Source organism: Protopterus annectens, chromosome 1.part0 (genome assembly GCF_019279795.1).
Source record: "Protopterus annectens isolate FY-2018-M chromosome 1.part0, PAN1.0, whole genome shotgun sequence".
In the NCBI taxonomy this organism is placed as follows: domain Eukaryota; kingdom Metazoa; phylum Chordata; order Ceratodontiformes; family Protopteridae; genus Protopterus; species Protopterus annectens.
This window is the reverse complement of record NC_056725.1, coordinates 840,388,811-840,415,260: the sequence shown is the minus strand read 5'-3', so window position 1 is coordinate 840,415,260 and position 26,450 is coordinate 840,388,811. Positions and strand designations below refer to the sequence as shown.

Below are 26,450 nucleotides of genomic sequence, written 5' to 3'. Positions count from 1 at the left end.
GACTGTCTCTCTCTGTACAAGACACTGTAGTCAGTTTCAGTGATCAATGCTACTTTTGTCTTCTTTTCACGGACTACTATATCTGGTTCTCTCGCATCTATTTTTTGAACTGTTGGTAATGGGTGATCCCATGGTGATATAAACATTTTCTATAATGCTTTGTGGCTCATGTTTCCAGTGTTTTTCAGGTACTTCAAGATTATAATATTTGCACAATCCCCAATGCAACAGTCTTGCCACATTATTATGCCTTTTACTATACAGTTCTTCTGCCATAAGTATATTACAACCAGCAGCAAGCTGTGAGACCATTTCCAATTCTGTTTCACAAAACCTAAACTTGTTTGTTTCTCCCACATGTTCAACTGACTTGGTAACCGATGTATACGTAGTCCACTATCCTGGGTCGTCAATATTAGCTTTTCATTTTTTGGTTTAAATTCACCTGTCCTTAACCATTCCTGATCAGCATGATGTTGTTTGAAGAGTTTTCTATACTTGAAACTATATTTATGCATTTTACACATTTTTTTTGCCTTCTCATCTAATCCTTCACCTTATATTCTTGCTTTTGTTTTCTCACACGTTCATTTGCTGCCTGAATTTTATCTTTTTCTGGTTTGATTTCCATTCCAGCCTGACACTGATATGCTTCTGCTAAACTAAGCAGAGAAGTCATCTTAGACTTATTCATGATAAAGAAGAATGGTCCTACTAACCAGCAGAATCCAGCACTTCTAATAAGTCACTTTAATTACAAAAAACACACTAATAAAACAAACAGATAAGCGCTTTCACACTCAAGGAGCTTCTTCAGATCTAACTCATTAGATATAAAATATCTATTTAAAACACAAAGTAACCAAAAGACTGTTGCAACTAAGCTGAAGCTCAGCCAATCAGATAATTCTACTCAGCACAAAAGTCTTCAAGCCCTGGGGGCAGGTGTTAAAGATACTACACCATTAAGACCTGGTTCCTTGTCGTGCTTGCAATCTTACAATCCATATCATTTTTGCAAGGTCAGTTACATGCAGAATATTGCCACCTCTAGGACCAATAGTAAAAAGCTACAATACCAGAAAGAAAAATACATGTCCTGGATAAGTAAGACATGTGATTTGCAAGGGCACTGGTTAAATTACGAAGCTGTACATCACTTAAATGTTTCAAAATTATTTTCTTAAACAAACAATCTATTTATTTGTCTTCCCCACATAAAAGCAGGGGCATTTCCTACAAACTGCAACATACACCAAATTAGAACTATGGCAATCAGCATAAAGCCTCGGAATAAACTCTGTGCCCATAACTGAATGTACGAAAACATTTAAGTTGATATACTGTTACAGGCTTTGCATGAACAACATGGAAAAGTTCCAACTTTTTAACACCTTTACTGAATTCTCATTTATGACAGAGGCAAATTTACATTCATACAAAAGTAATCAAACTGTATTAAATTAATAGTAACAAAATTTATACTTCACATATATTGTTATACATCATATAACCTAAGCAACATGCCCCCACCTTTTTAAAAAGAAACATTTTTATTACATCAACACTTACGACATAAGCAAGCATATATTTATAGAAATGAAAACATATTTATAGAAATAAAAAAATACACAGATACAATCCTAGTTGCAAGCATTTTACATCACAAACCATACTGACACATTCCCAGATGCAAACACAATACATCCAATCATTTTCTGCCAAACATTACATAGCTCATTCAAGTCCTGCCTTCTTTTAAACCTCATTCCTCACCTGTATGTATTTGTTCCCTCTTTTTCTAAAGATTTCAATTTCAGCTATTTTACCTCCATTACTATATTTACTACTTCTAATATAGTTGGTTTAGGATCATAGGAGATTACTAGGCTACTGACCCTAGGGCCCTTACAAGCCCAGCCAAGTTCCATGATCAGCATTCATCATCCCTGTCCAACAGGGACATGGGGAGACCCCTGGGGTGAATTTATGGTTACCCATCCAATCATCCAGACTGCATCTGAAGAGGGCCAATGAAGTGCTCTGCTTGACATAAAGCGGGAGTGTGTTCCAAAGGTATGGCAACCTCTGGAAGACAAATCTGTCCCTCCAACAGGTTCTATTTATATTACATACCAGGTTAACACCATTAGAGCGTGTAACCCATGCATCATTTGACTTGCAGAGTTTCAGCATATCCAATAAATCAGCATCAAATATTGCCTTATATGCAAGTCAGAAATCGCCCCTGAGTAGTCTGTATGAAACAGAATAAAATGATAGTGATTTTAGACGATTCTCATAGGAAAGATGCTGAAGACCTTGAATTTCCTTGTGAGGAACCTTTGTGGTCTCTTCAATTGCTGCAAGTGCTTAGAAAGGTACATACCAAAAGGGACATTGTATTCAGTTATTGGCCTGATGAGGGAAGAGTACAGGGAAGTTATAACCTTTTTTTTTTTTTTTTTTGGAGGCAATGCCCTTGCTTATGAGATGAGCAATATACAAAGCCCTTCTTATCACTGTGGAGTCATGGTGATCAGAGATAAAGCTGTTGTCAACTTGTATGCCCAGGTCTCTCACAACTGAGTGCGTACTTAAGAGTGTTGTTACTGATGTGATAGCAGGAACATCATTCTTACCAAAAGAGATAACACATTTTTTTGCATTGAGTTTAAGGCCATAACTTTGGCACCAGTCATTTGCTAGTGTAAGACCCTCTTGTAGGATGCTGACATCATTTGGAGAATCTATGACTGCTCCCAGTTTGCAGTCATCAGCAAACTGTCAGCCACAGACCTTTAGTTTTAGCTTGCACTTTGGTGAAATAGATTCCAAAACAGTAGAGGTCCCAGGACTGATCCCTGTGGAATACCACTGGTTACAGGTCTACTGCTGGAGGTAGATTCCCCTATTATGACTATATATGGGTTCTGTGAGCCATTTAGTGACCATCTAATGATATATGGGTTGATACCAAGCTGGGTGAGTTTGTCAATTATGTCTGATTGGGGAATAGTATCAAAAGCCTTGGCTAAGTTTATGGAGGCTGTATGCACAGATTTCCCCTCTTCAAGGGCCTTGGTGACCGTCTCAAAGTCATCCACCCGGTTTAACAGGCATGACCTCTCTTTGATAAATCCAAATTGAGTAGGGTCAAGTGTTTGGAGGTTACCAATGTCTTTATTAAGGTCCCATGATGATTCTCTCCATGGACTTGCAGATAAGGCCAGTCAAGCTAATAGGTTTATAGTTCCTGGGGTCAGTGGAAGCACCACCTTTGTACAAGAGGATAGTGGTGGCCTTTTTCCATTCAACTGGGATGAAGCCAGTGCTTAGACTAGGATTGAAAAGGGTACCCAATGGTGTTGCTAATTCTTGTTCGAGTCCCTGTAGGACACAGCCTGGGATGTTATCAGGTCCCATGGATGCGGAGTTTTTGACCTGAGAGGGCGTTCATGACCTGCTCTTTAGAGATACGGGGTAGAGGACAGGTAGTAGGGATGTCCTGGGGTAAGTGCGGCAGGGAAAGCGGGGTGAAGTTTTCAAAGAACCTGTTGGCTAACAGGTTACCAATGTCCACACTCTCAGTATATGCGGTATCATTAACTACCAGTTCAGCACAAATATGAGCCTTTCCTTTTAGGTTATGGATGTAACTGAAGAACGCCTTATGGTTGTCCTTAGTTGACAAAGCGAATTTTAATTCAGAGTTAGCTTTGGAGGATTTCACAAAGAGTCTTATTTGCTTGTTTAAGCTGAGGAGGGAGCATTTCCAGTTTGGGGCTTGCTCCCTTCCTACTCGTATATAGCAATTTCTTCCTTTTATTGTAAAGCCTGTTAATAGCAATTGTCCACCAGACAGGTTTGCTCTTCCTTGAGGAGCTTGTTTTGGTACCATCAGGTACGGCTGAGTCATTGCAGTTGTTCAGGTGTTTTATAAAGCATTTGTGTATAGGTCGGCATAGTTGCCAGTTCCATCCGAGGGAGGAGGTGCAGTGAAGCTATTAATACCATCCCATAAGAGGTCATAATCTGCTTGGGAGAAGTTCTAGACTTTGTTGCATATCTGGGACACTTACGTATATCCTCCCATTGTTTTGTTGTGAACTGCTTATCCACGCTCCTTTCCAACCTCCTCCGATCGATTTTTATAGTTATCATGCAATAATTTTATATGCTCTCCTAATTATTCCTTTTTTAATGGTAGCTTCGGTTCTAGATTCTATTAAAAACTTTTACCAGTGCTGGCCTTTCATTTAGGACCCACTATTTCTTTCTCTTTGCCTATACTCCGATATCAATCCTATGATAGGGAAGGCAATCTCCAACCTGCAGTCCAAATAAATCCTTGGCTTCTTCCCATTTTATTACCTTTCCCTCTCTAGTTATTTACTCCCAATAACTTGGTTCATTTGTCAGTTTTCTCCAAGAAATTCTATCTCTCTCTTGCCTATTGTCTATATCACTAATTGCAGTCACTCCTATCGTCAGAATCTCCTTTCTCCATTCCCGTGTTGTCTTAGTTCTTAGAATGCTTCCTGCTACTATACAGATATACTATATTGTATGATTATTACTCTCCTTAAAGGTCTGCACCCAAAATCCCAGTCTGTCTTTGTTTATTGAGCTTCTCCCCTGTTTCAACATAATCCCTTTCCACTTTGAATTATAGTTTTCTGCTTATGCTATGTATAGGAGCCTTAACTGTGTAGTTTTGAAGTACACCTTCAGATTGTGATATCCCAATCTGCCCTGTTTTACTAGAAGAATCAGCTTACCCCACTTGATTCCTTCCATTTTCCCCTGCAAGATAAAAAGTCCTTCAGCTCTTTATTAATTGTTATCCACAAAGCTCCAACCTTGCTGATCATTAAAACTAGACTTTGTTTTCGGTCAGCAGGTATGCAAGTACTAAAATTGCAGATATATATATATATATATATATATATTACACACACACAGTTTCAAGGAGGCGCATACCTCCTTCAGAACAGGGAATACATAGTCTTGTTATAAATTAATTTTTATAAATCTGATGAGCATGACGCATCCTTCTCATTTTCCTGTTCAACGCAGCCTAAACCTTTTGGGGCCAGTCAATCATTACAAAACTGCAAGAACAGGAACAGTAAATTGATTTATAGCTTGGACTTTGCTCCTAGATGTCAATGCTATTTTCAATATTGAATTTTAGTCTTCTAAAATATTTCTTCCCGTTTTATTAGCATTTGCTCATGTTTTATTGCTGATCAGTCATCAGTTCCCAAATATTTATACACTCCCTCTTGACCAAGTTCTTTTATATCACATTCCTGCTTTAAAGGTTGCTTTTGCACATTTATCAAGACCAAACATTCTTATATCATCTGAAAAAGTTTTGACCACTCGCAGCTGTGCTTTGTTCTTCATCTGATGAACTATGCAGTTTTAAAATCATCCACAAAAAGAAGATGAGATGTCTTTATACTTTATTGTTTTCTGGAAGCCAAATCGTAACCAAGACCTAATCTGTTAAGTAAACAACTTAATGGGTTAAGGGCAAGACAAAAGAACAGCGAAGACAAAGTCACCCTGAAATATCCCCCTTTGAATTTTTACCCCTGTAATAATAATTTATCCTTTATCATGACTTGACTGTAAAGTGGTCTGCCACTGTTTTATGGTCGCTGTAAATCGATTAACGTAGGGTGCATCTTATACATTTTTAAGCATTCTTATCCATTAATGTGGGATACTGTCAAATGCTTTATTGTAGTCTATTCATGCCATACGAAGTTCCTTCTTTTCCCGTTGTCATTATGACGGTCTTCTTTTTTGGTGCTATCAATTCCTTTCGCCTTTTTCCCAATTCTCTTTTTTAGGTCATCAATAAATTGCTTATTTTGTACTTTTCCTTTAAAATAAATCCCTACTTACTAACACCGCCCACACCTTGCTCTCCATCTCCTGTCGCACAGTCCTCCCATTTCCTTGTAGCTTTACAGCATCAATCTAGTTGCTTTACCTCATTCCTTTTTTCATAAATTCTCAAATTTTCTTCATCCTCTTAACATCTGCTCCTCCTTACACCTTTCACAACTCTCTTACAAAATCCTCCATACATTCAAAACCTCCACTCTCCTCATCTCTATAATACACCCACATAAAAGAACAGCATGCTAGTATATTTCCTCGTAACTCCCCTTCTCTTCCTCCTATCTGGGCTATCATATCACTCTAATCTAGATCACCCTCCTCTATCACCCACTCTTACTGAAGAAGCATCCTCATTATAAAATCCAGCACTTCCCTATTTCTTCCTCTCTCTACAACACCTCCTATATTCATTATCACAAACTAAAATATCTCAATGTTGCTCTCTCTCTCCCTAAACTTAAGTTCAAACCCACTACTTCTATTTCTCTAAACCTAATTTACTTCCAACAACACTCCTACTAGAAGGGGTCATCCACCCAAATCCTGGTCTGTGCTCTTCCTCCAAACTCTACCAGCTCCACTTCACCTACTTGGCACTGACTCCCCCCTCTAACTAAACACCTATCAATCTACTCCATAAACCTATAAAGTCTCCGAAACAAAATCACAGAATTAAATGCTTGTGTAGCCCACCACTCCCCCCATATCTTAACTCTCTCAGAAACCTGGCTCAAACCTCATATCACAAACTCAGAATTTTTACCCTCTGGCTAGAACATCTTCCAGCAAGACAGATTTTCAAAAAAAGGGGGAGGCGTTACTATCATGTACTCTGAACAGTTTAACCTCTCCCCCCACCCCTATCCCTCCCTAACTTCTACCCTGCAGAACTTATCTTTCTGAGCTGTCACCTTAACCCACACAAGAAATTTGCAATAGCATCTATCTATATACTCCATGGTAACAATATTCCAATTCTTGAATCTATTTTACCCTGGATTTCTCAACATATACCATACAAGACAATCTTATTAGGTGACGTCAATATTTAAAACTCATCCCCCCACTCCTCTAGCCTTAGTATAAACCTTTTTGGTTTCAGTCAACTAATTTCTACTCCCAATAAAACCAACAGTCCCAGAGGATGAATCAGTAAATCAAACATTGATAAAACTTATACCACCAAACTAGCCGAACAATAAAGGAAACCACCAGGAATTAGCGAAAACCACAGTTTAATATTGTTTTCGTCTTCAAAAGACTTCTTCAGAATGAATTAAAACACACATCAGCAATTGCTTATATATCAAACAGTAATTAATCCAATTAAAACACACAATATTTAAAGGTACATATCCCAGAAATTTTTACTGTAGACCATAGCTAATTATTTTGAAATCTTCATTCTCCTATTTTTTAAAAAACATTTAATATTGACTGAATCATTTATACCAATTTTTTTTTTTTTTATCAGCTCCTAATCTTAACTGCCACATAGTTTCTCTCTGCTCAAGAAACTCCTTGAAAGACTCACCCCTAATATTCATAACTACGTGTTCCAAAACAGTGAACAAAATTTTTTTATAACCCCTACATTTTGTAGAATGTCTAAATAAAGCGTTGTCAATGTTCTTAGTCTCGATACAATAGTACCGTTTCTTAATTCTTTTACTTAATGACCTAGTGGTCATTCCTATGTAAAACTCTCTACAGAAGGAACAGGTAGCAAGATATAGTCACTAGTGTTACAATTATATACACTTCTCCATTACTAAATCATTTTTCTACTTTTCCTCTGTTTTCTTTTTTGTATTGTAAAAATGTTCCATGTCCGAATGCCTATGCATATATTTCTCTTCAAATATCTATGGTACTGCTCTTTTTTTACCGATTAGTTTTGCTTTTTCCTTGCATAAATACTGCACCATATTAAAATTTCTTTTTCTTTCCCATGTCCATATTTCTTCTTCTTCAGATATCTCCTATTCCTCCTTACTTTGGGGACTCATTGTTCCATCAAGTTGTGATATAACCTGTGCTAGACTTTATACACTAAATCCTTCACTTCACAGGTATTCCATTAACTTCAACTTATATATATTTTTTTTAACTTCTACTTTACTAACTTTATGTTCTGTGTTCCCCCTTTGTGATCTTATTTTTATTTTAATTGTGAAATGTTCCATATCTGGATGTCTTTGCCAGTATTTCTTTTCAAATATCTTTGGGGCTGCCTCTTTTGTATTGGTTAATTTGGTTCTCTCCTTTGCATAAACACTGCACCATATTAGATCTCTCTCTTTCCCATGTCCGTATGTCTTTTTATACCTTTCAAAAGTCTCTAGATTTTATTTATATTTTTGCACTTCCTCTGACATTTCTTTTTCCAAACAGCCCAAGGTTTCTTGGTCTATAAAATGTTTTTTATAAACCTGTTGTATTAATGAACACAAATTTTTATTTGAAGTTTCTAAAGGTTTTTCTTGTGGAATTATTTTCTTTCTTCTAAACTGCTCTCAATCTTTATGCACAACTTCTGTCTGGAAATTCTGGGCTTCTTGCATACTAGTAACATTTCATTTTTATCCTTAATAGTCCATGTTATCGTCTTTACAGCTATTTTTTGGCCTATCAGTTTTTGTGAATTTTGTGGACTGCTACTACCTTCTACAAGGGGGGGGGGGGTGCCTGACCTATCCCCATTGTAGGAATAATTCAGTACCTTCAGGATTCTGCACTGTCATTTTCTTCAGTCCTGGCACCCGTGCACCTACCAGGGTTGGACACTTATCCTGGGTCTTGTGCACACAGCTATCTTTTTATTTTTTTAACCTACTTCTGTCCATGAAATATGCTATATAAAATACAGTCTATATATCAGCGTCACCTTGTTGAGGTTTTCTGAAAAATAGGGTCCACCTCGTGAAGGTATTCACCAAGACTTGAGGATGAATTCATTTCCAGCAATACTACTCTTCTTTGCTTGCTGACTTATCTATCCATTCGGACCCCAGATATGTGATGTATAATGCATGTACACCGAAAAATGTTGAGGTGGTCAGTTTTCTATTCTATAAATGTACGTCTATCTACATCTTAATAAATTTAATAAACACGTTAAAAAAAATTATATATATATATATTAGAGAGAGAGAGAGAGACACAGACAGACAGAGGTCTAGCTGATGTGTCTAAAATTGTTTGGGCCTAATAGGACTACCTCCATTCTGAATGGTTAGCCTGTCACCATAGGTCAACAACACTGCTAAATGCAAATATTTTATTTAATCTTATTGATAATTAAGGCATATCTGACTAAAAACTCTTATGTACATGAAGCCACAAGACGTAGTCTACTGAATCCTGACACCTCTCCCAATAACTCACTCAAAACCGCAACACAATTCAACTCTTACTTCATAAATAGTATAGCATCTCTAACCAAAGATTTCCCACCATCTAATCCTAACCTTGCCCAGCAGCCACGCATCACCACATCCACTTTCACCTTCAAACCTGTGCACAAATTCTATATAAAATAACTATGCTCTTCTTCAGCTGATAACCTTTCAAGCGAACAGCTTAAAATAACAGCCAATGGCATTGCCTACCCTGTCTCAGTCCTTATATAACTTGATCAATCCAGGAATCCCACATCCTCCCTCTCTGGAAAAAGTTACACATTGTCTTTCTTTGTGCAAAGGGGTAAGCAGACATTACTAATTTCAGACCTAGAGCAATCTTATCCCCTCTCCAAAAATGTATTCAAAAACAATTGCTAAACTTTCTCCTGCAGGAGAACTCCTATACCCCACACAGCATAGCTTCCATCCTCCCCATAGTACCAATGCTGCACTTCTAAACCAGAGATATTGTCAATAAAGCTAGAGATATAATGACAAACTACAGTCCTCATTTCTAGACTTGTCTAAAGCCCTCAGCACAATTTGCCACAGCAAGCCTGTACTCAAATGTCCTCATAAGGTCTCTCCCAGCCCCCCCACACCATGGTTCAAAAGCTACCTATCCAATAGGTATCAGTCAGCAAAATAGCACTCCACCCCCTCTCCATACCTCCCAGTCACCACCGTTGTACCACAAGGCCCTATCCTTGGTCCCCTCCTAACATTATCACCAACATCTCCCCACACAGCCACATAACGGGCCTCCCTAATACAGAACACAGATGACCCCACATTCATTTGCACATCTGACAACATGGTACACCTCCAATCACTTATCCAAGAAGCTTTAACAGCGAATGAAACATGGCTTTGTAACTCCCAACTCAGGCTCAACCCTTAAAAAAAAATAAATAAAATTACTGCTCCCCCCAAATCCCTCTCCCACAAAGTTCTCTTTCTTGATAAGGCAAACAGTGAAGTCACTTCTCCTAGCCAATTATTATGGATGATAAACTTAAAATATGACCTGCATATACAAAACTGCATAAGAAAAAAATCAAAAATGAGGGATGCTTTAGAGCCAAAAACTGTCACGCTGATGCAACTAAAGCTACATTTGACACCATGTATCTCCTTCTCTACACTTTTTTATGGCACTCCCATCCTTAATAACCTTCAAGCATCAGCAAAATCAAAACTTGAACAAGGGTAAAACAAATCTGCTAAATTTGCAGCGAACACCCTTTTCAGAACCCACCACTATACAGCACTAAAAAGCCTAAACTGGTTTTAACTACCTCATCAACTTATTATTACACAGCTTCTTACCACCTATAAAATGATCCAGACTCCTCCAGCACTAAAGAACATTCTACAAACTACATTCCTAGTTGGTATTACGATCCAATATCAAAACTTTCGGTCTTTCCACAAACCTAGCAAAATCGGTTGGGCACTATCTGCACTCCTACCATGTTGCTAAGGCATGGAACGTCTTGCCTCTATCCATCAGGTCAATACCCTCCCATCCTATACATCAGGTCAATACCCTCCCATCCTTCAAAATCATTCTGAAAAAAATTTCTAGCCAAAAGCCGGTTCTGTTCTCTCTCAACACCAGGATAAACTATATCCCCAAATGTGACAAAATACGTATTCATATCTTGCATCTTACCCTCCCTACTTCACACACTTCCTTACTTCTAGCAATTTCTCTCCCCTGGTTTTCTATCTAAATATACCATAAGCCTGCTTTTCTCTTACTTCGTACTGCAATTCCTGTTTGTATTACACTAACTTATCTTTAATTTCTCTATAAACTAGCTAAAATTTCTCTTAATTTATGTCGCACAACTTTTACCTCTTCTTAACCAATGTTTTCTTATGTCTAATTTGGTATAATTATTTAAACTGTATTTGTTTTTGTTTTGTATTTTTTAAAGACTTTAAAATTAATTGTTCTTAAAATGTTTTGTAATGCTTTGGAGCTTTTCTCCCCAGGTCTCTGCCGAAAATTAGCTCCTACCCAGTCAGACTTTTCAGGTAATAAAATGTCAATAAATAAACACTCTCATGGACTTTGACCTTTTACATTGTACTTGCAGCAGCTGCTATATTTGTATGTATGGGATGTCGATATTCTGACATTTTTCTTTACTTAATACAAAAATGTTTTAAATTATTTTTCTGCAAGCATATTGAGAGATACAATTAAGTTATACAAGCATCTCGAACAATTAAGTTATACAAGCATCTCGAACAATCACAAAGAAAGACATTTCTTGTCTGGATAAACCAAATGCTGATATCATTATGGGTCTAGGCTGTATAAACAGCTGTCTGTGGGAAAAACACTCCAAACATTTATTTTAATATAAAACCTTTTAAATGTATCAGCTTTTACTGCTATAAAGAACAGCTTTTAACTGAATAGCAGAAGATTATAATCAGATATCTAGGATCATAACCAACTTATGTGTTTGAGACATGTATGCCAAGAAATTCACCCAAAGGTGAATCTTGGCATCAAGTCAAGAATACATAGGAGTTAAGATCACAATTCTTTATAGTGCAGGGGGCTTTATCCACTCCATGTATTACCAGTTACAGAAGCAGGGGGGAAGGGTCTTTCACTGGCTTTACTTAAGTGCTGTCAGACAAACAGCATCGTAAGTGTCCATCTGAAGAGCAAACAACTTTAAAGCTGTTAGATATTTAAATAAAATGTGTAACAGAACAAAGTATGTGGCACAGAAGTACAGAATGGCTTTTACATATGTTTTACCTTTTGCCACTGTTCTTTACTGGTCGACACTGTCTACTGTCAATATGCAACACGAGAGGCAATCTTACCAGCACTTATGAGTACTTAAGAAATACCTATCAAGTGCCTTTCTAACATTAGAAAGATACCCAATAAGCCTGTCCATTTCCAGGTTTTGAATCATAATCATGGAGTGCCATGCACATCAGTGTTTACACTTTCTAAAAGCAATTTACTGTTCAAAAATATTTCTATTTCTTTTTTGGTGTAAACTCAATTTAAAAAATGCTGATTAATGTAAAAATGTAAGCAGTCTGCTAGAAGTGCAACATTCCACAGCTAATAGGTGCTAATAAGTAAATTTGGCAGTCAGGTATAGCAGTTCTGGTATACGTAAAACTAAACCACAAAAACAAACTATAAAACCACGAAAAAACTGAATGCACAATTGATGAAACTAACACAATTTATTACAAAAGATAAGCACTTTCATCTTGTAAAATCCAAAACACTTCAAACAACTTACAACTGTTTTTAAAAGTATTAAAATCACGACTATCAAGTTAAATCAGTCTTCTAAATTCTTAAAGTGAAACTCCTATAGGAAACTTAACATATTATTTAAAATAAAATAACACTAAATATTTGAAACATTTTTTCAAACACAAAAACAATTACAATAAAAACAGAACATAGAAACAAAATACAAAAATACACTCAGCATCCTTTAATTTATCTCATTTGCAACTTGAGTTTTAAAGAGACACACAATCAAGACCATCTCATTCGACACCGGCCAACTCACTGCATTAAAAAATAAAATCCAATAAAGTTCTCTTTTTTTTCTAGATGTAATGACCATGTACCTCTCTCGGATTAGGTGTCACCCTCTCAATTATTGTAAATTTAAATTCTTGCCCTGGATTCTCATTAATATGCTTAAATAAAGGATTTGTCATTTTTTTGTTTCTTAATCTCTTATAAATGTCCATACATTGTCTTTCAATTTCTGCTCAGTCTTACCGATGTAGAATGCGGAACAACACTGACACAATATCGCATAAATAATCCCGATGGTATTACAATTATATTTTCCTTTAATTTTAAATGATTCTTATTAAATCTCAAATGTTTCCCCCATTTTAATATACTTACAGAAACTACAGCATCAAACTTATTCATATATTGGAGTGCACAGTACCACATCCATCTATTTTACCTTCAAAAAAATTCTTAAAGTTGGTCCCCTTCCTATAATACACAACCAATAGTTTATTACCTACTTGTTTCCTTACTACTCGGCCATCATTCATAATGGTTCAATTTTTATGCATGACCCACCTAATCATATCACTATCCATACTACAGAGATTTTAAAACCTCTTTTATCACTATTTCCACTATATAAACTATTTGATATTCCTCCCTGCTTTTCTAGGCAATTCATATTATCCTTAGGACTAATTAAAATCAGGATAAAAAAGTTATTAGTTCTTTAAAAGTAACCAGATAACCTAGTTTAATGAACATCTTTTTCAATAATTCGCAGGCCTCCAAAAAATCTTCAAACAGAGAAACCGTGTGTGCTGCAACACAGGCAAACTGCCATTTTACTACTGCCTTTTTCTGTGTTGGAGGTGAGAACGTGTATTCTGCAGAAAAGTATTTGAATTTATTTGAATAAGTTGGCTTTCTGTAAATTCTAGATGTATACTTTCTACTTCCTTCATCTTTAGCCAACTTAACATTCAAACAGGCAATATTATTTTCCCCCATTTCATATTTAAATCTCAGGAAGTCAGCAGCAGTCAGTTATAGCAGTTCTGGTATACATGACTGACAGCTAACATTTTATACGGTTGCTAAAGCAGCTTCATGCAACTTACATTTTTGGAATATTAAGGACTCTCTAGAATTAAGTATTTCCCAATTTGCTTATGCACCACTGCAGCATAACTAATAACTGCTCTTCATATAACATTTTCTCCATCATGAACTAATAACTCTTTGGAAAGAATTACATTACTTTTCTAAAAACACTGACTTTATAAACTCAAGACACGCTAAAATAACACGTTTTGCATTAACATACATATTCTGAAGAATATAAAGTCTGAAACTCAAATGTCTGTCTTAAGTTAATGACGTCAATCTTCAGTGACTTGCCAGAAAACTACAAATTTTATGAGGAACAAATCAAAAACATGAGGCAAAAGTATGCACATTCTATGAAATCCTGGAGAGTTGAGAAGTATGGCAGGGATTAAAAGTGAAATCTGAATACAAAAAATTGTCTCTCCAGGTGACATTCCATTCATAAAATTAAAAAAAAAAAAATCAGAAAAAGAAAACATGGTGAAATCTGCAACAAGAAAAAGTGAAAGGTACTGCAGGTCTACTGGCACTAAACTATACTGTATTACTTGAAAGTAACTCTGCAACATGCTTAACTACTTTGAAAGGAAGATATATCTTATGATTATCACAGTTTAATATAACTTATGCAGGCATGCATTGTAACTGGGTGAGTGAAATGGTTAATGACCCTTTCAGCCACAACACCACAAGCTCACATTACTTAAGTATAATCAACAGCACCTAGTTCAACCACTCCTTCACTGTGATAAACATTTTACATTATATACAATCTTTTACAGCTACATAAAAAACAAACAGCTATGCTTCTCAAGTTACAAATCAATATACAAAATGGGGACTTAAAAATAATGGAAAGTAAGTAACCCTTTCAACTCTGAACCTGTGGGTTATGGGCTTTAGTCCCAACTAGAAACCACAGTACAACTCAAATGCTGGCATCTGAAAGCCAAATAATGGGTTGCACTGCCTTCCAGACAAGACTGTGAACCAAGATCCCTTCTACTAACGACAGTATTATGGAACATCCAGATGGAAACAAAATAACTGAAGATTCTACTCTCAAAAACAGCAGCAGGAATGTACCCTGTTGCCTCTTAACTACTAACTCCATCATATTAAAAGGGTATACAGCATCCAAGCTGTATGTATGCTGCTTGTCACCACTTTTAAAGTTTTTTATGCCTTTATAATGCATTTCCAGAAAAAAAAGGTAATACATACAACTCAGCTATTTTCAGCCCATTAAAGCTTACAACAGTCAGAAAAATATAACCACCACTACAATCCCCAGTAGAGTGAAAAAGATGTATGGAAAGGGCAAAAAGATCCCTTAAGTAACATCAACAATAAACTACCCAGTCTTAAACATTATGATTCAGAACAGAAGTGCCAACCAGCCAAGGCTGCAAAACAAAGAAAATTATTAATTGCCATTTTTTTTTAATTAACCCGCCAAACATCGTCATGGGTCAACAAGACAGACAGTAACAAGGAGGAGTGGAAGATTCTTGAAGCTTTAACAAGCAGGCAGATCAGTACAGGGCTTTCAATAGCATAAAGAACCAATCCGGTTCAGCAGTTGACTAGTACATGATGAGGATGTGAGTTTTAAAACTAAAGCACATGAGAGTTGTAGAGCAATACAGCGAAAGGCATGCCTGATGCGAAAAGCCTACATGAATATAATAAGAATATTCTTTACAAAAAGATTATGAAATGAGGAGCACAGTATAACACGACATATTTAGGCAAAAACAGGAGGTTAATTCTACACTACAAACTTAAATCAATGTACAAAGATGTTTTACTCTGTCATAGTCAGTTTACTCAAGTACACATTTACAGGATAGTCTATTCTGTAAAATATGCAGCCAAGATCCTGAACAAGGTGGCAAGCATTGTGACAGCAGAAATCAACAAGCTGGGAAAGAAGCACACCCATGGCTACAGAGATTTTAAGGAAAAAAAAAAAAACACAGACAGCAGACTTTTTTTCAGCAAGCAACGAATTGTTCCCTCAATTATCATAGAAAAGGTCAACACTAACAGGTATTTGGAGGGTGAAAGAATGTGATAATAGGTGGTCATCCAAGCCCGTTCTCTGCCAAGAGGCCTGCAACTTCAGGAATCTGAGTAAAATGTTTACTATTAGGATCTTGAGAATATCCACATGTTGAAGTTGTCAAAATCCTTCCTTGTTACTGATGACCCCACAGATATTTGTTAAAACTCAATTACAATTTAATCAAAATAAATGATAAATTGTACATTTCAGGAAGCTACAGTGGTATCAACACACATACTTAGGAAGGAATCCACCACCATGACTTCTGCAGTACTGCTGAATTACTGAACTGTAAATTAATATTAGGTTTTACTTTAAAGTGGAGCCACCAACCTCAAATCCAAAATGCCTCTGTAGAAAAAGTTTTAAATACGTCAAGCATGATGCTTCAGTACAGTTCCTTTTATAACGAAAAAAAAATTGCCCATGCAAAAATATAACATTCCATCCACTGTGCACACAATTCAAACTTGAAAACACCCCCAAAGTCTAACCAAAGAAAGTGTACTGGAAGTAAAGATAACACTGTAATCTCAATTTGATGTAAACAACTGTTAACTAAACTGCAAAACCAGAATCTGTAGCGATGTCCACTAGCATCAAACAAATTCAACTCTACTTAAAAATCAACAGCAATAAGGAGATGATACTGTACCTAGACTGATCATTATCACATACTACATTCTGGCAGATTTACTGCTAACAAGGGTGTCTAGAACCACAATACATACATACATTTATTTTTTTTAACACAGCACATTGTTTCACCACTACTAGCAAATTATCCAGAAATCCCTTGAATTAACTTAGTGTTCAACAGTAACTTAAAAAATGGTTGACCAGAAAAACATCGTTTATTTTTAGTACCCTGTTGTCTAAGTATACTAAAATATCCAAGTCTAGCCTTGTCTGCATTTTTGAAAAAATGACAGCTGAAGCGCACTAGCCTCTGCACAGATCAGCTGGCAACATGACACTCCAGACCTGTCACTGAACTGGCAGCTCTCTCAAAATCTGCAGCAACGTCGCGTCGCCAAGTCCAGTCCCTCCGGGGCCCACCTGACCCCAAACAACACTTACACACAGTACTGACTCAATCTGTGCCCCATAACTACCCACTTCAGCTAGTGTCTATACGCATACAAACTGAAAGTATACAACTGACACACTTGTATACAAGCGTTAAAAAGAAGTAGCCAGCTCTTCAAGTAAAACCATGCAGATGTGTAAACATGTCCAGTGTAAAGTAAGGAAACAGATGCGTAATAAGTAACACGTAGGTCCCCCCCAAAACCAGCAGTATGCAGTAACGCAACCCCGACAGAGTCAGAGGATCCTTACCTTCTAGATGTCGGGGAGGGGCTAGGTCGGGCTTGGTGGCCGCAGTGCCAGGGGCTCTGGCCTGCCTGTTGCCCCTATTTCCTCGAGACTTTGCTTGGGAGGTGGACGTTGACTGCGGAGAAGGGGAGGGGGTTGCTGCCTCTGCTGGGTGTTGCTCCCTTCTTAGGACTCAGGGTGTCTCTCTCTGCGGGTCCGGCCGCTGTACGCTCTGCCCATGGCCTGCCAGCCCACAGCGCTCCCTCCGGCTTACCGGGCTACGTACCCCACTCTTCGGCTGTCGCCGCCTCTCCCGATAAATCCCACATCACACAGCGCCGCCTGCCCTCCCGCTTACTTGCGGTTGCTCACAAACTCTAACCGCTCGCTCCCTCCCTCGCGCACTCTACCACTGCTAGTGCTACTTCAGCAACACCGCGAGAACCGAGAGTCCAAACTCCACGCAACCATACGGCGCCGGAAACAATGTACTGCGCTGTTGACAAACATTAAATTGGAAGGGTTTGTTAGGGACAAGGGCAACTGTGGCTTAGGGATAAATTCAGAAATAAATCGTATTATGGATATTTAACGGAGGAGTTATGCACTGGAAAGTCAGCTATTTAACGAACTGGACTTCTTGTGGGGTGTTTTCTTTCTTTTGTAATACAACTAGTTTGGAGTCACTTTTTAACTATTCGGAATTTGACGGGGCACTTTCAAGTTTTAGTCATTTATTTTCTGCTGCATGTACTCTGTACTTCTAACTTAGATAAGATTATTCTTTACTAAATGTAATAATCACACTATTTTTATTCTGATGGCCGACCAAGGCGATGTGGAAATGTAGAAGGGAGGAAAATAGCCGAAGTACGTTCTCCTGGGGTGTTGGAAAAACGGTCATGGCCGTGTGTGTATATTCAGGATGGACTTAAGACAAACAGACCAGTCAGAGCGATTCAGAAAGAAGCTGTATGAATCTTACAGCATATGCAGCTAGGCCAGCGATATTAAACAATGGTGTACAAGTCAATATTTGTTGGAGCAGCATTTTGTCTAACAGCAGATTAATTAAGTGTTTGATATTTCAACGTATAATTGAAGTAAAGAAGGTAACTGTGTCTACAGTGACACGGGCCTATTGTATTTGCGAACTGTGCAGTTGAATAATTATAGTATGAAAACAATAGTTTCTGTTCCAAACACACGGAGTACTGCTAGGTGTATAAATGAAGTATTTGGCCAAAACCCACAAATAAATACTATACAGCAAGAAGACCAATACTTCAACCATAGGCCTATGGTTGAAGTGTTGGTCTTCTTGCTGTGTAATAGTTTGTGTTGTTTTAGAGTGACGTCTTAAGAATATATAGATTGTATAACAAAGGGCATTTGTTCTAGGAGACAGTAGTACAAAAGCTTGAGTGGCATCTGAAATAGTGTCCTACCTTCAGGTTTACACAGACGTATATGGCATTAGATGGTTTATCTGGAGTTTTATATCAAGACCAAGTTACAGACAGTAGGAAGGGGGAGGGGGGGTGGCGGTGGAATTTATTGGAGAAAACTGGAAAAGGAACCAAGGTATTGGAAGCAAATAACTAGAGAGGGAATGATGATAGAATGGGAATATGCCAAGAAGTTATTTGGACTGCAGGTTAGAAATTACCTTCCCTGTCAGAGATTGATATCACAGTATAGGCAAAGAGAAAGAAATAGGGGGTTCCTAAATGAAAGACCCGCACTGGTAGAGTTTTTAATAGAATCTAGAACAGAAGCTGCCATTAAAAAGCAATAATTAGTATAGCATACTAAAATATTGCATGATAACTATAAGAATCAATCAGAGGAGCTTGGAAAGGATTGGGAAGAGAGAGGATAAGCAATTCACAAAAAAAAAAAAAAAAAAAAAATGGGAGGATATATGTATGTCTCACAAGTGTGCAACAAAATCTAGAAGATTTAGTATTTTTGCCTGGAAATGTTTACATAGATATTTTGGTACTTGCGTATTATCGCAACCACATTTCCAACAGGAAAACAGACCGTTTCCCAAGCCATAGTCATGGCGATCAAAGTAGTAAAAGTTTCTAATGAGGACAGTATAACAGTCCTTACGACATCTTTCTACCTTTCTGGCTGATAAATAAATACATAGTTTTCCTATTTTTCTTGAGGGTAGTCGTGCGGACATACATGCACCCCTGACTGTCGTAACCCCCTAACGAGTTTTACTCATTCTTGCATGGTACCTGTTTGACCCAACAACTTTTTATCACTTACACAGACTTTTGCATTTCTGTACACAGAACACACTGGTCAGTTCATAAAAATCGGTGGTGAAATCTGTCATCCTAACTATGCCTCTGAAGCGTGCACAACCGTCCATGAAGTCTGCATTTGCTATTGTTTTGTCACTGTGTAACACGTACAACCTGCATTTTTGGACCAGACAATTGAGGACATCACAGTTACAAAGAATAAAAAAATGATGAACGATCTAGGCAGCAGTCAAAAGTATAACAATTTGGTTAAAATTGGCATACTTTTGACTGCTGCCTGGATCGTTCATCATTTTTTATTCTTTGTAACTGTGATATATTGTGGGGTGTTTGGTCATTTATATGTTTTTTTTTTTTTTTACACCAGTTGAGGACATCAGTCAGCAGAGGAATGAGAAATCTTCCAGGTTCCTATTTCATGTCCTTCATGACATTTCTGTCACTGCAAAGATTTTATTGCACCACCTAAGTTTATAACAGCACTGTTTAAAAATTGCTCTCCGGTTTGAGGCATTTCTCCTGAGGTGTTTGTGGCTGTCTGTGGAATTCTTTAAGAAGGCAGTTCACACATCTAACAACATAACACAGCGGAAAAACTATTTCAGGGCCTGATTAACCACAAATAACAACACTTTGGCTAAAAACATTTACAGAGGATATCTTGACATGGTTTATACTAAAGACACATACATACACTGCAATCGCCTGCTACATTTAGAATATCGAGTAGTGGGTCTGGAATGTGGTTGCAATAATACGTAAGTACCATTATTTTTATACCCCAAGTAGACTCCAGAGGGTTTTCCCTCAGGCAGTAAGTATTGGAAGGGGAAGAAAAAGGTAATTGGGAACATATTTTCTGGGAATGTGGTGTGTTGGTGAAGCTTAAGGATTCCCTCCGTAGGATGCACTGTTGGAGATGCTGGGTGGCAGATTAGTCTGACGAGAGAGATGATTTTTCTGAGCTGTGATACAGAATTGGAATTGCCTAGCCATATTAAGGCCTTGCTGTGTCGAATAATGGTGGCTGCCAAAAAAGCAATTACTAGAAAATAACCAAAATCTAAACCAACTATACTGGAAGTAATGAATATAATAACTGAGATAAAATGACTGAAAGTGAGATCTTTAGAAAAGGGTAGGAGCAAACTGCATAGAAAAAAAATGGGAATTGTGGGAACAATACATACAAGAAATGAGGTCTAAAAGGTGGCAGGACTTAAGTGAGCTATGTAATGTTTGAGAAAGATTGGGTAGATTATAAGTGATGTATAATGTTTGCAACTGGGAGTGTGTCAGTATGGTTTGTGATGTAAAATGCTTGCAGCAGGATTGTGTCAGTGTGGTTTGTTTTCATTTATATACATGTATGATTGCCTATGTAGTAAGTGATGGTTCAATAAAGATGTTTCTTTAAAAAAAGGCAAAAATCGAATAGTTTATATAATATTGCTTAGGTTATATGATATATAGTGATATTTGGGAAGTATAATGTTTATGTTTAATATAATTTAATTACTTTTAAATTTGCTTATGTCACAAGTGATAATTCAATAAAGGTGTTTGAAAAAAAGAAAAAAAAGAGTAAGACAGAGGCACCATGTTCTACAGCAGTAACTTTGCAAGTAAATGTATATTGCTGTCTTCTGTCTAAAAATAAAAAGATAAAAGAAAAAACTGTCAAAATACTACAGGGACTGTAGTTAGTAGCATAGCGATTTAATTGCAACCGTACAAGTCTCTTAAAGTATACATATGATTTTACATTTAGAATCTCTTCAGGGTTTTGCATTAAAATTTAAACAATTGATTAATCACTAACTATTTTACTGTGTGTCATGTTGATCAGAGTACAGGAAGAAATAATCTGCTTACTGTTCATCGGTTGCTTTAGCTTGTTTCCATTGCCCAGTTGTTAACATTGATTGTGAGGCCAGAGTCGCCTCGTTCTTAACCATTTCAGTGATCTTGGATTATTTGTCTAGTCTTGTAGTAATATTTCTTTCTTGAAGTACTTAGTAGGGCATATTGTGTCAGTCTGTGGTTGTAATTTACTAAGGAATCCCTTAATTCACTTCAAACCTAGAAATATCATCTGAGTGAGTATAGAGCATCAACTTTAGGTTTTCTTTCTTAAAAGGGTGATTGGGTGTTCACAATTTTATGAATGTTACAGCACTGAGATAAGATTGCTAGTAGCAGCCGCTTACAGACGGCCCTTGTCGATGACTTACAACTGAGTTCCTTTTTGAACTGTAGTATAATACTTTATTAAGAAGTCTGCTTCCATTGACATTTAGATGTATGGTGTTTGTGTTGTACTTGAAAAATGGGGTCCATGCCCACCCACTTCAAACCATTAAACGAAAGTGGAGTTGGTGTTAAAGGTGAGCACCAACCTGCATTACTTTGTGTGACATGAAACTCCTTTATATTGATGATCCATTTCTTAAGGCTATAGTGTAACTTATAATGAGAGACACTGTTTTAAATAGTTGCCCAACTCTTTCCATTCTTGCTGCAGAATGTGGGAGTATACCTTTCAACTGGCAGGATTTTTCCTCATAATTTTGGTTTGTTCCTCATAAAAATGTTTTCTGTCAAATCAGTGAATATTAAAGTCTCTGAATAATAATCTACATTTGCGTTTCAGAATTTGTTTTTAGAAAATGCTTGTTAATCCAAACCCTATTGTTCTAGCTACTGTTTACATTTATAAGACTGATATTTAAAATTTGTCACCGATGCTGGGCCTTTGCACCCCCATTATGCTTGGCTTTTTCCAGATTTGCTGTGCTTAGATGTTGAGAGGTATGTGTGAGACTTGGACAGTTTGTATACTACTGCTTCATTTTCAAGGAGTCCAACATAATCCTGTTGGACTTCATTTGTTGTGATGTTAACTAGGTTACCCCTTTCATCAGTATGATTTATGAAATTTAATTCCTCATCATTTTCAGAAGTCTGTAGTTTAGTTTGATGTTTCTTGCCATACATGGGGTTTTTGACATTTGCAGTAAACAAAATGTTTCTGTTGTGCACATGGGAAATAAGGGTACATGATGAGAGTTAAATAAGTATTGTAGTAACTGCTGTTTTATTTGCAAACAGTATACGCTTTATGATTATGCTAATAACATGAAGAATAACTACTGGGATGGGCATGTTTTGCATATTTTGAGAGAATGCACTGCATCCACTTCCTTAAGCTATATACTTTTTTTGCTTTTCTGTTCTAAAAAAAGAGTTTGTGGCTGTATTAAGTATTGGTTAACATAAAAAAAATGCCATAGTTTTAGCCTGCATTTTTTCTGTATGAATACTCAGCTCTCTGTCTTTCCCAGATCCCAACAGTAGTGATAGCAGGGTGGTGGTGAAAGTGATACTGTTGGTTGCAAAATTAACTGTTTGACATATAAAAATGCATATATTTGTTGATTTATTTTTTTCCTATAAAGGCAGTCCATCCACCCCTTAAGATGACTGTGTTTCCAAAAGATAATGTAACAGCTGAATATGAACCTTTTAATGTTTAGTCGTCATTGACACAGTATTTTTAACGGTGTACGTTATGTCATTCAGAGTAGTGCTTGCAGTGCTGTGACTTTGCATTCACATATATCAGTGTCATGGTGCATGGAGGATAAGCTGCCATCATATTTTTGCAGCTGTTGGATCTCTGTCTTTTTCAAGATTAGGGAACAGGCTGTAGCATTCCTGTTATTTGGTGCATTTAAGTGGGTTCTTGGACCACCTTACCACTCTGTCATGTCTTGAACTTCTGGGGAGTGCATCAGTTTCTTTTGCATTACTGCCAGTTTTGGAGGAGTTTTGAAGAATATGTGCTTTTGCAGCCTCTAGGCATTTCTCAGAATATTTATTTTAATGATCACAAACAATGTGATTTATATCTTTGTTTTGTAAGAGGAGGGCAAAAAATCTTCATGGATGTTTGAAGCAATGCTGAAAGCTTGTATATTTGCATTAACATGTACACATTTGTCCATAGATATGGTGTTGTACTCACCTGGAAGGCTTCTCCTCTCCCCCAGTGTCCTTCATTCCCACTTCTGCTGCATCTGCCAGAATGCTTAAAGTCTTGCCAATACTAGCTATACAGCAAATGTGTTATCTTAGTTGTTTTTTTTATTTTACATTTGTTAACTGGGAAAGTCCGAATTGGAACGAGCCAATTTTCAGCAGAGGCCTGGGGAGAAACGCTCCAGACGCATGTCTTTGTAATGTGGGAGGAAACCCACACGAATGAAGGGAGGACATGCAGACTCCGCACAGAAGGCACCCCCAACTGAGAATCGAACAGGAGGACCTCTTGCTGTGAGGCAACAATGTTACCGCTGCGCTGTCCTCACAAAAGTAGCAGAAAAAAAGCTGCCAGCATGGCTTAGAGGAATTAAGTCCTGACTGTGACACAGATTACCTGGGGTCAATTAGTGGCCCAGATACTGGAGGAGCCAAAGAGGAAGGGTGAGAACAAGAGGCTGTTAGCTCGCCTTTGTGGATGAGAGAGTGGCATTCTAGTAAGCAGTAATGCTGGCACCTGCTAGTAAACAGGTGCACAACATCAAAGTATGGGCCAAGAGATGAGATCTTGATTTGCCAGACATCATTCACATGGTAGCCACCAGTGCACAGGCTGAGAAAGCATGCACTTGTATGGGTGACGGACCCTTGCCTAGGTGAGTACACATCTGCTGCCTGGGGTAGGGTTAGGATACCCAAAAAATCATAACCACTTGCAAATGACAGTCCTTCAGCACTTCTTGCTTAGTTACCACTGTATGGGTAAATGTATGCTTTGATGAAAGGTATTCCTTTCTGGAATAAGATCATCTTCCCACAATATGTGGTTGTGCTGTGTTCATACCAAGCAAGATGAGGGGGAATGACCAGATCTAAATTGTGCAATGAAAAGTTTGATAATCATTGCTGGGAGGGCCAAAACGATCAAAAGTTAGTGGTTCAGAGTTTCTTTAGACAAATTTATAGCAACCTAAAACTCTGCACCTTACATAGTGCTTTTTAAAGGGCCTATATCACTTTGTCGAACTCTTAAAAGTTTGAATGTCATATGGCCAACACTATATGATCAAACCTTTAAAAGTTTGAACATTTCAATGGAGACCTCCATACAGTGCGCAATGGGAAGATTTCCCTTTTCTGCACTGTAGTGCGATCTCAGAGTTGGTATATTTAAAGAACGGGGGTGTGGGGGGTGCAGAGGGGCTTGCCCCCCTGCTTAAAGCATTCAGGTAGGTTTTTTCTTTGGCTTATTTTTGTTTTATTACATTTTCAAACTTTTAAAAGTTTATCATATGGTGTTGACCATATGACGTTCAAACTTTTAAAAGGTTGATAATGTAATATAGATGCTTTTTAAATCATTTATTCTTTTCTAACTACACAAGTCAGTTCACGTGCTGAAAATAACCAGTTTATTTAGAGCATGGTAATGTTATGTAGTTCAAGGAATTACCTCCATCATGTAGACGTTCTCAAAGCCAGTAAAGTAAGAAGTTCAAGGTGCTTGTGTGCTGTGGTTGTATGTAAACTGTTAGAAATTTTTTGTATCTAATTAATTCACTGGAGACTGATGTTCTGCAGGACTTTATACTGAAAAAAGTTCCTGAAATGCTTGCAGAAACAATGGAAACTACAGGCTAGTCTTCCTTATTATCACAGTCCACATCATATTAGCATTGGGAGCAGTCCTGCAGTACCAGAGGGCTGACCAGGGAGAAAAGATATAGAGGCCATGAAGCAACTACCTTTACCTGGGAAAGGATGAGCAGTGACTTGTATTTGTCAGACCTGTAATGGAAGCTGTTGGCAGTATCTGAAAATGGCGATTCATCATAGAACAGATGCAGACGTGCAAAAAACCTCTAGCGTCTTTCGCATCATTAGACACGCTTACTCCTTACTAAAACGCTTTAAAAAAAACTGAGGAGGAATTGCTCTCTGAATCACTTGGGAACTTCAGTTGGTCATCAATCCACTTTTATTTATATATATATATATATATATATATATATATATATATTTATTAGTTATTCTTGGCAAGTATTACAAATTGAAGCAGTAGTGAGCTTAAGAACTGTGAATACAACACAGCAGATAAGTTTCAGCAAACAGTAGAAAAGTGCTGCTAAGGACACTTTCTTGATGAAAATGAGACATGATTTCCCCAGTAAAGGATGGCTTTACGTAGTGGGTATGCCAGTGTGTTCCCACAGGGTGGCAGGTAGACTGTTGAGGAGACTGTGGTGGGTGGCAATGGCAGTGGCTGACTTCCGGATATATTTGTACTTCCTAGCGGAGATGTGAAGCTCAGTCTGTTGTAATTAAATTAAGTAAAAATCTTTGTGCAAAGGAATGATTTACCAATCCTCTACAAATGCATGGTTGGGTCAGCCAATACTAATTTGGATTCACCAGATTAGGTACCTTATTTATTTATATTTATTTATTCCAGTTTGATAACCAGGGAGGTCCACTGGGCTCGGGGAGCCCATTTTTAGTGAAGACCTGGGGAGAAAAGCTCCAACAGTACATAGTTACATGAATAATTACTAAGAAATTTTGCATTACTGACAAATAAATAGCATTCATAAAGAAACAAACAATTACAATTTTGTTTAGGTGTAAAAGACAGGCAAATGGCCTTGAGGCTAGATTTTGCAGTATAGTTATATGTGCATAATACAGATGAGCAAGGTTAGCTAGGTGAGAGGTTAACCAAGAGTAAAAGTGGAGGAGACCTTGAGAGGTATAGGGTGAAGAGTACAGTTGCATTTCCTGTT

General features: G+C 37.4%; 1 protein-coding gene across 1 annotated transcript in view; it reads right to left on the bottom strand.

The window, feature by feature from the left end:
* Positions 1 to 17,767, bottom strand: part of SAMD4B (sterile alpha motif domain containing 4B) — a gene marked incomplete in the record, with an annotated part of 1,390,985 nt that extends 1,373,218 nt beyond the window's left edge. Inside the window, 1 exon segment of the mRNA XM_044063650.1 lies at positions 17,372 to 17,767.
* Between the last annotated feature and the right edge of the window lie 8,683 nt (positions 17,768 to 26,450).